Source organism: Podarcis tiliguerta (assembly GCF_965153285.1).
Source record: "Podarcis tiliguerta genome assembly, chromosome: 7".
Taxonomy (NCBI): domain Eukaryota; kingdom Metazoa; phylum Chordata; class Lepidosauria; order Squamata; family Lacertidae; genus Podarcis; species Podarcis tiliguerta.
This window is the reverse complement of record NC_139540.1, coordinates 68152357-68167524: the sequence shown is the minus strand read 5'-3', so window position 1 is coordinate 68167524 and position 15168 is coordinate 68152357.

Genomic DNA, 15168 nt, shown 5'->3' with positions numbered 1-15168 from the left:
AATAAAGTCATCCAGGTAATGCCCCACCCCTTCGGAGCCAGTTTTAAATTTCAGTGCCCATTCCAGGAAGGTGCTGAAAGTCTCAAAAGCGGCACAGGCAATCGAGCACCCCATAAGCATCGCTTTGTCAATGAAATGGGCATCCTGGAATTAAAAACCTAGCCAACGACAGTCCTCTGGATGAACTGGCAGAAGGCGAAATGCCGACTCGATGTCGCATTTTGCCATAAACGTGCCCCTACCAAACGCCCGGACCAACTTCACAGCCTGATCAAAAGATGAATATTTCACCGTGCACATTTCCTGGGGGATAGCATCATTGACTGAAGCACCCCTGGGGTAAGAAAGGTTGTGTATCATCCGAATTCTCCGGGGGCCTTTTTAGGGACACTGCCGAGCGGTGAAATATGCAACTGATCAATGGGAGGTTCCAAAAATGGACCAGCCACCCTCCCAGCCTCGACTTCTTTCTGAATCTTTTCATAGCAATGTCAGGTCTCTCTAATACTGATTTCTGATGGGGGGGGGCCAACTGGAATTGGGAATGAAGACAACTGGAATTCTGAACCCTTGGGAAAACCCCTCCCATAGAAGAAGGGCAGCTTGTCTATTAGGATACAGGTTTAACAATAATCTTAGGGGTTGGAGCTTAATTGGAGAGTAAGCTAGGTCTAGAGACAAGTTAGTAGCGATTCCCTGTTGATCCTTGGGCAGGTCCTGAAGCACCAGAGGGGGCACCCCGGTTTCCCTGGTGGAGGTGACCCCTGCCGCCTCGAAAGAGCTGCTATTTACCCTTGTAGCAGTTGATAGCCGGGTGGCCGCCTAAACACTTGTCGCAGTCATGCAAGTACTTACAGGAGGTGCGCTGGCAGGCCCCTCTATTGAAATCCCAGCATTGTTTACGATGTTTGGCATCCACCTTACCGGTTTTTGCTTGGTCATGAGTCTTCTTTTCAATGTTAGGCCCCACATGCTCCATCCAGCAGTTATTGTCCCTCTGGTCCCAGCGTGTTGAGGACAGAAGCAAGGCATTTCTACGAAACTCCCCATCGTACGAGATAGCTGCCTCATCTCCTGCTAATTCGTGCGCCCTTCTCACATGGGCCAGATAAGAAGCAAGATGCAACCCGTGTTTTGGATAGCCTCCTAAAACTATCCCCATGAATACCTGGTAGCCATTGAGCCAGTTTTCAAATGTACGCTCTGCCATAGGGGTCCTATATCTCTTCTTACCATAATACCTCTTTTTCTCACCTTTACCCTTTACTTGCGCCGGCGGCAGCAATGAGAACATATCTACGAAATCCCCATTCAGTATCTTATCCCTTTTCCTCTTGGAAAGGTGATTTCCCAAGATAAAATCAGTAGCCGAGTGAGTTGAAACTTTTATGTCCTCGACTAGTACCCCATCTCTCCATTCAAGGGTCCCATTAAAGGTTCTACGGTGTGAATTCGCTGCGGAAGATGAATACTAATGGGAATCCCCCAAGTCCTGGGGGCTGGTGCCAGCCCCGCAAGAGTGTGGATGGGGGCGTGAGCCCGCAACCCCCCCCCCTTAGTTCGGGAGTGGCTTTTTACAGTTACAGTGTTCAGTTTAAAGGGACAATGTCTATTGCCTTTCTTTACCTAATATGTAAACAGCATTATGAACTTGATTTCACTTCTTTACTTAGATGGGTACAAGAGCAATTGTGCAGTTATGGCAGACAAGAAAACAGTATTTCTTTTACAAATCCTGAACTTTGTAATAATTCTATCAATATTGTTTGTCGCAACAACCTGAAATTTGATCCAAAGAATCGATGTGTTGATATAATGGCCAAATACCAGAAAGATCCAATGAAAATGGGTAAAATGCAAAGCATTTTTGAAAAGTCAATTGAAGGGACAGGTTTCATCTGTTTGCAGTTGCTTTTTGCACACCAAATCTTTATATTTTGCCCGTTTTCAAAGTGCAGGGCTTTAGCATACTCTGCAATGTGAGAAAGCCCTAATCCTAATATTTGGGCATATCAGTGAAGCATACAAACAGGCCATTAAACCTTGTTTATTCCATTCAGCTTCATGAAGAAGCTGACCCCCTTTTGCTCCTCATGCAATGAAACAGACTGCACACTGAAGTAAGTTTAAAAATGTTTTACTTACTTATTTGAGGTCCTAGTAATGCATTGTCCTATGCAGCAACAATAAGAAATGCAAGTAAAATTATTGTTAGGTGTAATACAGCAAGGTCACTTCAGACACAGGTCTAAAGCTGGGTGCTACTGAGTGGCACATCCTCCCTCTATGGCTACATAATGAAAGGAAAATAAGAAATGTGCGACTTCTTCCCTGACGTGGCATGACCTAACTGAGCCTACTCAACCCCCCTTCCCCCCAATGTCTCAACAAATGAAACTGATTTGTAAAAATGTTACATGGAAAAAATACGAGAGAGATTACACATACTTCTGTAAAACAAGAAAATCTTTAATAAAAAGCGGGGGGGAGAGAGAAAAGAACTGAGCCTACTCAAGCAGTTTAGAACTCTGATCATTAACCTCTTCGTAGACTAACTAGCAATCATGCAGATACATTTGATTGTAAAATCTGATAAAGGAGGACTTGCTTTCTGTCCTAAGAAATTCAGAAGCTTCTTTAGCTGGGACACAGGACAAGACCTTATCTGTTACAGTGTCCAGTTTATGGAACTTTTCCCCTTGGAACACTAAATTGGTATATTCCTTCATCAGGTGAATTGAATCTTGGTAGAAATGCATGAAGAAGTGGTCATTTATATACACTTTGCTAAAGCCCCACCTTTTAGCTAACAATTGTTATTGGTGTGTGTTTTCTGTCTTTTGCAAGCTGTCTGCTGATTATCTATGGAATAATCTGGAAGGTTTGCCTGGCATCTGCATAAAACTATGCTAATGCTACCTACTCACTTTCACCCAAAATGCCAGTAGCAAATACTCTGGTCAAAACCTCTTGGAAACCCTTAACATGTATGTGCAATCTTGTCCGAGGAAGAAATTTCATCTTCACTTCAAGACCAATTTTAGGAGAAGAACTGGCAGCTTCTCTAATAACAATTTTTGTTTCATTGCCCACATTTAACTATTAGGCTACTGATCACAATGAAACAGAGAGCAGGAACTTTAGTCTTTTCTAACAATGTCTATAAATATTTTATTGACTGCCTTGTCTTCCAACTCTTTAAACGTAACTGTTCTCAGTTGTTATGAGGTAATGAACTAAATGTTATATGAGTTCTGAGCTGGCGTGGAGAATGGTTCGTTTTTGATCATACTAAATAAGGAGTTGAGTTTATGGTGATGTTAAGAAATGGAACTCTCTGCTTTCTCCTCTGCCGTGTTCTTATTTAGACTTAGAAAATTGGCTATGTTGTAAATTGTTTGGCATTGTTGTGTTACAATTCTTTAAATTGTTCTTCTCTTTTTCTTTTTGTCTGAAATTGAATGCATGTTGAATTATCCTGATCTAATGAAGAGTTTTGAGTGTGTGTCCAATGTTTTGTCTTGCGCTTCATTTGACTGCATACTGCAAATTTCAACTGTGAAACATCTTCCTGTTCCGGTAAATGTGCATATTTTCTGCTAGTACAATAATAGGAATGTGTGAACGGCCTGGTAAAACCTATGATATTTGGAAACCCACTAATTTCATAGAAATCTTCCTTTATAGATGCAAGCTGCTGGTTGCTCATGAGAAACTGTACAATCTCATCAACGCGATGCATCATAGCATTGAAAAACATGTTAAAGCAGCAGCTGACAGAGGACATAGATATATCCATGCTTTCAACCGTAACTTCTTGAAACTAACCAGTTGTCAGGACAGAGACTCCTTTGGGTGGGTTGTGTACTTCTTGTAGGAAGGCAATGTGTGATTTCATGGTGTTTACATACAAGGTGGTGCATTTTCTTTTGATAGGGTTTTCCAGTCCCCCTCAATTAAAATCAATGTAATTGCTTTTAATTGCTAGCCATCTTGTTTATCTACTTTATAGGATGATTCCCTGCCAACCACTGTGTGTGCTAGTGGTGCCTATGTTCGGAGTAGGGGATAATTTCCCCAGTCAACCCATCTGGGTTGCACTCTGTCCCTCATCTTGTATTGTCTATCGAACCTATTAAGCTGACCTAGAGTGTGGTGGGTGAGGGAGGAAGGTGGCTAGAATGTGGGTAGGGGAGGAAGGGGGCTAGAGTAAGATTGTTTTCCATAAACAAGGTTTAAACAATGAGTCTGTAAGTGACTGTGGAGGCCAATTCTGAATCCACATGTGGATATTGGTGGAATATCCACAGTGGGGATATTGGTTTCTGTGCGGGAGTTGATCAAGGTGCGGATTTGCCAAGCATGCCTTCCTCTTAGCACATTTCTCCCTTGGGTCCTGAGTTTGAGTGTTTCCAAAGCCCATGACACCTTTGGTAAAGGCTGTTCTCCAATTGGAGCACTCACAGAAAACTGTTTTCCGATTGCTGGTCTTTATACTACATTTTTTTTATATAAAAAAAATTGCCTTGAGACAGTCTAAACCTCTTTTGTTGACCACCAGGATTACGCTTTCCATTTTTATAAATATTATTAATTTTTCATTAATAACGTTCCAATTAATAACATAACAAATCTTGCCACATCATAATACAAATAATAAAGCCGATTAGACATTCCAAATTATATATTTTAGGTGGACTTCCCATGTTCTGGCTGGTCAGGAGAATTTTTTTTTATTTCTTGTTCCTACTTTTTCTCTTGTTTATTCCAAATGTCATAGTTCTGATCTTAACCCTTTATTTTATCATCACAGTCACTGACTTGTTCCTATTTTTCTCTCTTGTTTATTCCCATGAATTTAGACGCTATATGTACTTCTCCTTGTTTTTGTATGAAAAAAAAATCTTTGATAAAAACTAAGTAAAAATAAAACAAGTAATCTTTGTAATGGAGGAATGAGTTTGGCAATTGCCTGGCATAACTCAGTCAGTAGAGCATGAGACTCTCAACCCCAGGGTTGTGGGTTGGAGCCCTATGTTGGGCTAAAAAAATCCTGCATTGTAGGGTGTTGGTGCCTTACCATTCTATGATTCTATACCCTAAGTTGTGGCTATAGCAGATGGAGATGAGTCACTCTACATTGGTCTAGTCAATGCAAACTTCTGTGCTCCTATGCCTACTCCAAAGATGATGAACCAAAAGTCACATTACAGTACTAATGAATGAATAGAGCATTGCTCTATCTGTTGAAACACTATGTGTCACACAGTGTAGTCTGCTCAGAAGTTCCCTCTCAGCTGTACAAGCTAGAAGTACAAGTTATAGCTGCACACACTCATACTATCTGAAGAACAGTGAAAGTTTCATCCGTACAAACCAAACCAGTCAACACTTGCAAACAATGTGCTTTTCTGAACTAAAACCAGCTCCTCACAATAAGCTAGTTAAAAAGACTATCCTAAGGCCAATGTTATATGTGTGCGCTCCCTAAATTCTCTCAAACACTCTCTACAGACAAATAGTGAAAATCCAAATAAGTCTCTCTTACCCTCAGAATAAGTTTCAGATAAAAATAAAAGCAACAAACTCAGAGCAGAATAGTGAGACAGAGCTGGATGCCATGACTACTGAATGCCCCTCTCTGCTTCCTGCTGTTTCAGGAGGAACCTCTGTGTGTGTTAATGGAGCCTATATTGGGAGTAGGGGATAATTTCCCCCCTCCCAAAAAAGTATCCATGAGGAGCAGAGCCATTGCAGCAGGTGTTTCATAGCAAGGGAGAGGGAAGGTCAGAGTCAGATTCCTTGGCTATCTGGTCTTTTCCCAAGCATATGCTGGAATCTATTAGGAAGCTTCATGAAGAAAGCTAGCATGTATGAAGCCATTTGCCCCAACGAAGTGTTAAAAGCACTACATGACTCCGTCATATTTTTGTTTTGGTTTTTACGGTAGCCTACAATTGTATGAACCCACAGATTCTGTGGGTCAGTAAGGGGAGTGAAAAATAAAGACATGTTCCTGCTGAAATTAAAATGTGAGATCTTAAAAATGCTTGAAAATTGAATGCATGATCCACATTTTACATTTAAATACTTGCAACTCAGTCTTTTTCTTTACCTTATCAAAATTCAGCTCAGTTTAAGAAAACCGGAGAATAGTAACAATGCTCCATCTAGTGGAAATAAAGAAAAATTGTATGAATAAAATCAAGTTGCTATGTCCAATCGATCTAGGCAACTCTTCAATTCACAGGGAGGGTTCATGAATTTATGCATTGTAGATTCTCACTAATTAGAAAAGCACTGAAATGGATACTCCAGTCCCATAGGATAGTTCCCACTGAGTTTATCAAAAACCCTCAGCTCCGTAGGAAAGCCCATTTCCTTCCAAGAACTGTCTTAGAAGAATCTTAAGACCTAAGAATTACATAGGAAATTACCACACACTTCAGGATTTAAATTGTCTTTCATTACTGGCGTGCTACAAAGGAAAGAGTGCTGGAATGCTACTTTGAAAGACTTAATGTGAACTGACTTCTTACAACAGTTCTAAAAGGGATTGGAAGAATTCACAGGGGATATTCTTATAGATAGCTATTGGTGAAATGGATGGACCATGTTCAAAGGCATTATTTATCTGAATACCAAGCACTGTGGAAGTGTCTAGATAGTTGACTTGAAACTGTAGGAATAATGCTAGCCTTAATGAAACTGTGACATAGTCCAGCAGGAGACAATTTGATGTCTGGCTGAGCAGCTAGAGGACAGGTATATTAACCTTGATAATAAAAGGACCCCTTGGACGGTTAAGTCCAGTCAAAGGCAGCTATGGGGTTGCAGTGCTCATCTTGCTTTTCAGGCCGAGGGAGCCGGCGTTTGTCCACAGACAGCTTTCCGGGACATGTGGCCAGCATCGCTTAACCACTTAACGGAACACCGTGACGAAAGCCTGAGCCCACAGAAATAGTGTTTACCTTCCCACCACAGTGGTATCTATTAATCTACTTGCACTGGCATGCTTTTGAACTGCTAGGTTGGCAGAAGCTGGGACAGAGCAATGGGAGCTCGCCCCGTCATGGGGATTCTAACCGGCAACCTTCTGATCGGCAAGCCCAAGAGGCTCAGTGATTTAGACCACAGAGCCACCCGCATTCGTAGTCATTAAACAGGTTAGTCAGATGGTAGATGTCATTCTAATTGCCCCGGGTATATAAATTGCCATGTTTGCTGGCACCTAGTAATCTTGGTCTGCAAGAAGGAAGGACACTGTAGCACTGGATGAATGACCTGGTATAGATAACAGAAGAGGGGTGAAAACCTCATTGCACAGGTCTTTATAAGGAGAACAAGTTAGCAGTACATCCGCTGCTGATTCAATAGATTAGTCTCCACATGGAAACAATCGTTTTTTCAAGAGGAATGTGACAGAAATGACCCTTAGGTATGGCTGAGGGCAGTATGCTCAGTCTTGCATCTGTATTTTAAAACTGTTAAGTTTTGCAGTTAGGATGTGGGGTATTATGGTATCAGCAGTTTTAATTCCTTTCATAATTAATACATAGCATGGATTTGCCCTTTTCACAGCTGCCACACACAGGGTTGGCATATTTTTTGAGCTATCCACTACAACCCTAAGATCTCAATCTTGGTTAGTGTGTATGTAAAATTAAGATACATGTTTTTTGCCCCCAAATACACATGTTCACATTGAATTGCATTTGCCATTTTACTACCCATTTGCTCAGTTCGTTAAGAGCTCCATGAGCAGATCCTCAATATGTTTTTGTTTTAATGTCCCTGGACAATTTAGTATCATCAACATCCTTGACCACTAGTCATTCTAAATCATTTATGAACAGGTTAAAAATCATGGGTCCCAATACTACTTCTTCAGAGGGGGGAGGGTACACTTTGTACATCTCTGCATTCAGAGAACTTAACATTTATTCCTGCTCTCTGCTTCCTACTACTTGACCAATTCCCAAGCCACAGGAAGGCATTCCCTGTTATTCCTTGACTGCTAAGCTTACTCGGGAGTCTTTGGTAAGTAAGTACCTTACTGAAGCTTTTTGAAAGTCCAGGTGAACTAGGTCAAGCTGCTAGGACAGAGTGGGGCCCTACTTGTGCAATAACTATAATTCCTTTTTTTTTTTTTTTTACACCAGGCTTTCACGAGCTGTTATACACCAAACCAAACACAGCCCACTATCCATATTGTGGTCTTCCTGGTGCTGTGTGCCTCATACCATGTTTTGCAGTCCCATACTGGTAGCAACGATAGGGGCTGTTTTAAACTCCAGGTGGCACATTATATGTGGAGTTGTTTAGCCTGGTGAGTCATAAACTGCAGGCTCTTTTTAAGCTGTAAACATTTAACTTCGTGAGTTCTTGTTTTGCTCTAGCATATGAGATATTAGTTGGCTTGTTGGGATAATGCACTTGCTCCACAAAGACTCCTTTTACCAACAAAATGGGGGCATATACATCATTGTTACTGTTATTACCTTTGTGTATAAGCTACAGTTGAGGGCCTTGGCTTATAATTATTATGTGTTTGTTATTTCCTTCTCATTGCTGTTAACTTTGGAATGAACTTTATTGCTATTTATTTCTCTTTTTAGCACCACACCATTAGTATACCTTTACTTTTTTATTAATGCTATTGTGAAGTGAGTCTGCCTTGCAAATGCATTAATTCCCAGAGGATGCTGAGTAGAAGTTATGCCTTAGTTGCCCTGTGGAACTGAGGTGGGCAGGGGGATAATATCCAATTCAGAATTTTGGTATACAATTATATTATTATTTTCACAACGAGTTATTGTGAGAGTAACCATTGGCACAAATGGGATCTGGAACAACTACAACAAAAAGTTGCTGTGTATTCTCCTCTCCCGAGACGAGCACTTGTGTTCAAGGTACCATCTATGCTCTGGTTAGTTTATCTGCCCATATAGTGCTATCTCTTGCTTGAGCATCACCTTGTCATTGTGAGTGGGCTTGCATGTTACTTATAACCCTTTGTGAGCGAAGCCATCAGGAGTTTCGTACTCCCAGCAGGGTCACCCAAGGTGGTAAGGTCAAAGGGGAGGAGCTAGACAAAGAATGATCCAAGAAGTCCTCAACGGCAGAACAGGTGGATGATAACAAGCGGTATGTTACAATGGCTGTGAAGGCAGATGAAGGCTGAAGCAGATAAGAATCTACCAGTCATCATGATACACATGCCATTGGAATAGAGCCTTACTGCAAAGACTGCGCGTTGGTTAGCGTGCACTGATCTACACACATAAAACAAATTCACGAGCACAGGTGTCTTCCAAAAACCCATCCCCAAACATGTTTATGGAAGACAATCTTACTTGGCTACAAGTGATCACCAAAGAAGAAGATCTCTTGATTACATATTTATCTTGTCATCTTGAGTATGTTGGTCCAGTTGCCACAGATAAGATCTATCAATTTGAAAATGATACATCACAACTCTGAAATCGCCTCTTAAATACAACTTGACTTTTGAATATTTTTGTCTCCATTTATGGAGGATTAAATGAATGGAGTTGGGTAGAATTCCATCAAATACTGACAAATTTAGGTTGTGCAGATATAGCTGATTGTGAGGTCCCCAAAAGATCTAACTTTTATGTTAAGGAAAGTAAATGTCCATGCTTTGATGCAATGCCATCTAACCTTCCTGTAAACAAAGGAAAAAACTCAGGTTGCCTGAAAGTGCCCATGTTTTTTAATGGTCCTGCACCACCCCATAATTTGATATGTGATAACAGGGAAAACAACATTCTTAGGGTGAGCAATCAGGTCTGGAATGCTCTCCCTGCCCCAAAAGCTAATTGGTCCCAATAAATCATTGGCTGCTGTTCTTAATTTTATACTTATTGTGTAGTTACGTTTTATTTTTTGAGGTTCTTGATGCATAACTTGGTGTGTTATTGTCAGTTATGTATTCTATTGGGAGTCGATTGCACCCCATTCTGGGGTTATTTTGTACGGCCAATTTTGTATGATACAGTATCAATTAATACCCTCCTCACATGTTCTGCAGGTATTGCTCAAAAATGATGCCTCGCTCTTTAAATACCTCAAGGCAAAGAGAGAGAATATAGTCATTTGTGTCTCCTGCTCTAGCTATATCTTGGCCCATCTCTCTATTCTGTTCTGGGTTGTAAGTAGAGTGTTGCTTGGTTACAGCAGGTAGAAGAGGCAGGTGTGTGAAGAGACTGGTGGAGCAATACAATGGGGGAAGTCACTGTCCTGTCCTATCCCAGTGCTTTGAAGACTGTTGGAAGGGACAAATGCACTCTCTAGATACAAACGTGTTATCCCCTCACTTTCTTCATAAAATAGTACAGTGAACAGTGGACTGTCCAGGGGTCCTTTACCTTTTTACCGTTACCTTAATCTTCATAGACGTTCATTTAACATTCCTTTGGGTAATACCATAGCTATGTATCCTATTTCTGTCTAAAGTGGGTTTTTGTGTGTATGTGTTTTGGTTACCTTTAATTATAACACATTAAAAACAAAAAACAAAAGAAACAGTTCCCCAATTCCAGCAAATATTCACATCCTCCAAATTTCTGGAAGCAAATTAAATAAGTTTCCAAGAAAATCAGTTACATTGCTTCCAGCCTAGAATAAAGACAGCTTTTTTTCCTGGAAATGTTTAATAACTTGATTGGAGGGGTGTGTGTGAAAAAATGGGGTAGAAAAAATGCGGTCTAAATGTACCTTCTGAAAAGCTTGTCTCTGCTTGCTTAGAAAATACATGTTTTCTCAAGTGCAATGGGTTTATTAGGTTTTTTGTGTTCAAAAGCTTTTATATGCTTGTTATTTATAGCTATTAGTCTTTGGTGCTGATAATGATGGCTAATGGAAACCAAGGTATGTGAGACATCCACTTTTCCTAGTAATTATAGCATTGTTCTTCTTTTTAGAAGTACACATAACATCACTACTGGAATGTAGTACATACACAATCTCTCTCAGGGTGGATATTTAAATGCCTAAGAGCAGGCATAGGCAAACTCAGTCCTCCAGATGTTTTGAGACTACAATCCCGATCATCCCTGTTCACTGGTCCTGTTAGCTAGGGATGATGGCCTATGCCTGTATAAGAGCAATTCTGTTGAACCCATATCTACCTGCAGGCCATTTGAAAGACTGGTTTGCAAAATATTGTGCTGGCAGAATGAGACCTATGTCGGGCCAGGACATTGAGAGTTGTTATTGCCTTTTAAATTATCCCCCCCCCCCTTTACTTAGAAATGCACATTTCAGTACAGTGCAGGCTGCTTTTTCCCACTGACGCACACACATTCACAACACATCGTTCACAGTCTGGCTCTTGCACTATATAATTAGGGAATGCGCAGAAGAGCCTCCCGTCTGCCAGTTGTGATTGATAGGCTAACTGTGCCCTCCATACCACAAGCAGAGCCAATAGCCAATTTCTCTCCCTCTCCTAAATTACTTCTTATTTGTATCCCAGAAAGTACATTAGTGGAACCCCAGACTTGTATCTGTGCCAGACTCAGCAGGTCTGCCTTGAACTCAAGAGGACAGAGTCTCACAAAAGGAAGAGGCGGCTGTGTCAGGTGATCTTTAGGAGCAAAATTATTATTTTGGTTGCTGCTAAGACATGTACCTTAAATGAGGACCACTTAATTATGCATTCAGTCTGAAACGGGTACCCTGAAGAGTTTTGCCTTTTAGCAGAAAATCTATAAGATGTTTGATTTGAAGAAATTGAAAGAAATCCACCAGGCACTGCTATCACTTAACCAGGTCTCATTTCAATGTCAAGGAATGTGGTTGCTGAAGGTATGCAGAGCAGAATGTGAAGATATATCCGTAATATTCATCACATTTGTATCCCATCCTTTCCCCAGGGAGCTCAGGACAGTGTACAGAGGCTATGTTACTTTAGCCACACAAGCCTGCTGCATGCAAAGTGTAATGTTAAATAATATCTACAATGCCAAAGTAAAAATGACATACACGACTCAATATCTCAAAGCCAAACAGTTCACCCAAGAAAGATGTTACATTATTTTTGTATGCCACAACTGCAGCTCGTATTTTGTTAGCTAAAAAGTGGAAAACTCAAGAACTACCAACAGTAGAAGAATGGCAGATGAAGCTGATGGGTTTTTCGGAGCTAGCCGACCTAACCGGAATAGTCCGCGACCAGAAGGAGGAGGAATATCACGAAGAATGGAAGAAATTTAATGATTATTTAGCTAAATTTGTTAAGTTAAACTAACTGGAAATAGCTTCCAGATATTTAAATGGCTTAGGATTGTATTTATGTTAACTGACAAAATAATATGTTTAATACTATAAGGAGAAGATTTAAAGATGTTAATGTTTAAGTTAAAGTGTATAAAATTGGGGTTTGGAAAACCGTTATAAGGACATGCAATGAAATTCAATTAAGGGGAAACGAGGAAGTCACTTTACAAAGTTAATAACTGTTATTTTCAATAAGGTTATCATTTATGTTTGTTCGTTTTGTGTGTTTGTTTGTCGATAATATTGTAAAAACCAATAAACGTTTTACAACCCCCCCCCACACACACACACAAAGCCAAACAGTTCAAATATTCCTGAAAACCGGTAAGTCTATGGGAAAGACTATGTGTATACTTGTGCTGGTATGATCCCAATGAAACTTCGACAAGGAGATACCCAGATTTCAATCTCTTGTTTCATAAATCTTCTGGTCAGCCTATGAAGGAACTATGTAATGGTAATTCAATGTTCCACCCAATACCTTAGAATGACATTTTGCACTTTTTTTGAACAGGTTCCACGTAGAAGGTGTTGAAATGTTGCACATTTTTGTTAATGAATTTTTGTAAATCACATACAGAATTGTTTAATTTGTGATTTGTCCCTTGGGTGTGGTATCGAGCAAAGTGCAATGTAGTTGAAGACATGGTGACCAGCTTAAGACCACTCAATGCGCTTCATCAGAGAGTAGGGACTTGGATGCAGATTCCCTCGATCCAAGATCATTTTCTATTCATTATACCACATGCTGGGAAAACAGTCCACCAGTTCTGTATCAGCAGTCAACCCCAGACTGCTTAGAAGAAAATCATATTCCTAATTAATAGGATATGGCTGCACAGGAGGTACGGAAAACCTGTGGTCCTCTTAGGTATTGCTGGACTTCAACATCCATAATCCTGACTGTTGGTTAGGGCAGATGGAAGTTGCAGCCCCAGGCAGTTGGACATCTACATGCATTTGCATGGTTTTTCCTCAAAATAGGTTTTCTATAGAACAGTGACTTTTAATTTATTGATGACTGCTGTATCACAGCTGTTAAGACATCAGTTTGGATCATTTACATTCTTGCCCAAAGACTCACATGGGCCTTGTTGTGCAATCCACTGATCAACAGAAGTAAATATTGGTTAATTGCTGCTCAGCGCTGGAGTAGGGCATATTCTGCTTATTTTTCAAGTAAGAGACTATGGAGCACTTGGGTAAGGGCATGCAAAGATGCACATGAGTGTCTTTTCCACTTCTTGTTATACTCCCACTTAAGTGATAGGACTAGAATAAATAAAATCTATGGCATGCTGATTTTCTCTTTAGCATTTAAGGCTAAAAATAGTACCATCTGCTTTACATGGCAATAGATGGACACACACACACCTGCTGCCATTGGAGGTTCTGTGGCCTGTCTGCTCCCCTTTTGGGCTGGAAAAATTGATAACGTTCTAGATTTGAATTCAAAATGGCCACAACTTTTGTGTGTATGTATGTATATACAAAAGCAACGTAAGGAAGTTAATACATTAGCACAATTTTTTAAAAACAACAACAACAACACACTTGTAATGTTATGGAGAATGCATACAGAAGTAATTAGAGATAAAGATTTTTTTTGTTGACATGCACAAATGAAAATAACACAAAGGAAACAGGGGAGAGAGTGGAGGGGAGTCAGGGGATTTGATGAATCCCAAATATGGATTAATACTGAGAGTGAATATAGATATTTTAATTGTTTTATTTCGTGTGTGTGTTTTCTTTTTCAATGTAATGATTGTTTATTGAGAAAATTAATAAAAAATATTTTTAAAAGAAAAGAAAATTGCCACAACTTTATTTATTACAGATGTAAGTAGGCCTTGGCTTAAGCATTTTGTGTGCATCATGAATCAGCCTCTTGCCTGAAGGTTTATGTTATAGTAGGTTTATGCCTGAATTAAGGAACACTCTTTTGGGTTTCAGGACAGACTCTTCTACTCAGACACCTTTACCAGGGTACCTTGAGATGCTGCATGACTGTCAGGAGTCCAGGTTCCCAGCTTGATAACACAGTAAGCGTAGATAATTAAAAAGGAGGATTTATTATAAAAACAAACAGATAGCTCCGGCGGCTCCATCAAAGCCTCCAGTATCATTACTCAAGATGACCCTTCTGAAGCATCCTTCTGGGATCTACAGAAAATATCGAACTGATGCCCCTTGCGTCTCTTGTTTTGCTTCCCATCTAGAAGCCCTCCCATTCGCTGACTCCTTGGACTTACTGAATTAGCTCCAGCCTCTTCCTTTTCTGAGCAACTGTCTCTGACTAGTCACACCTATTTGAGCTTCTGGCGAGCTTTGGCTGTGTTCTAGCCTGCTCTCAGCTGCTGTCTTATCAGCCCACCCGCCAAGGTCAGGAAGAGCCGAAGTCTGCAGCTGCCGGCTTTCCGCTGCCTGACTAACATCAAAGCCTCCCTGTTCCTGGCTGTTTTCAGCATTTGGCTGCAACCCTTTGCTTGGAGCTGGCTCATTCCTGACAATCACACACATACCCTTGCCAACTCAATCTCACCCTGAGAACAGACTAAGGATTTCAATTCAATGCCTTACCTGCCACACAAGCCAGACCCTGCTTTGCCAGCACACTGACAGACTGTGCTGGGCCCGGGGGTATCCCGAGCAACGCGGTCCAGGTCTGGTCCCGAATCCAAGGGTTCAGGCAAAGGTCAGACCAACAGGGCCAAGGCAGGAAACCATGTAAGGTCGAGCACAGGGTCTCAGGCAGGTTCTAGCAAACAGCAATGTTGCTCCCGCAACCTGGGGCAGTGTCTGACAGCCTTTTATCTCTGTTGGGGTAATGGCCGGTCCTGATCCCCCAGTGACTCACCTCCC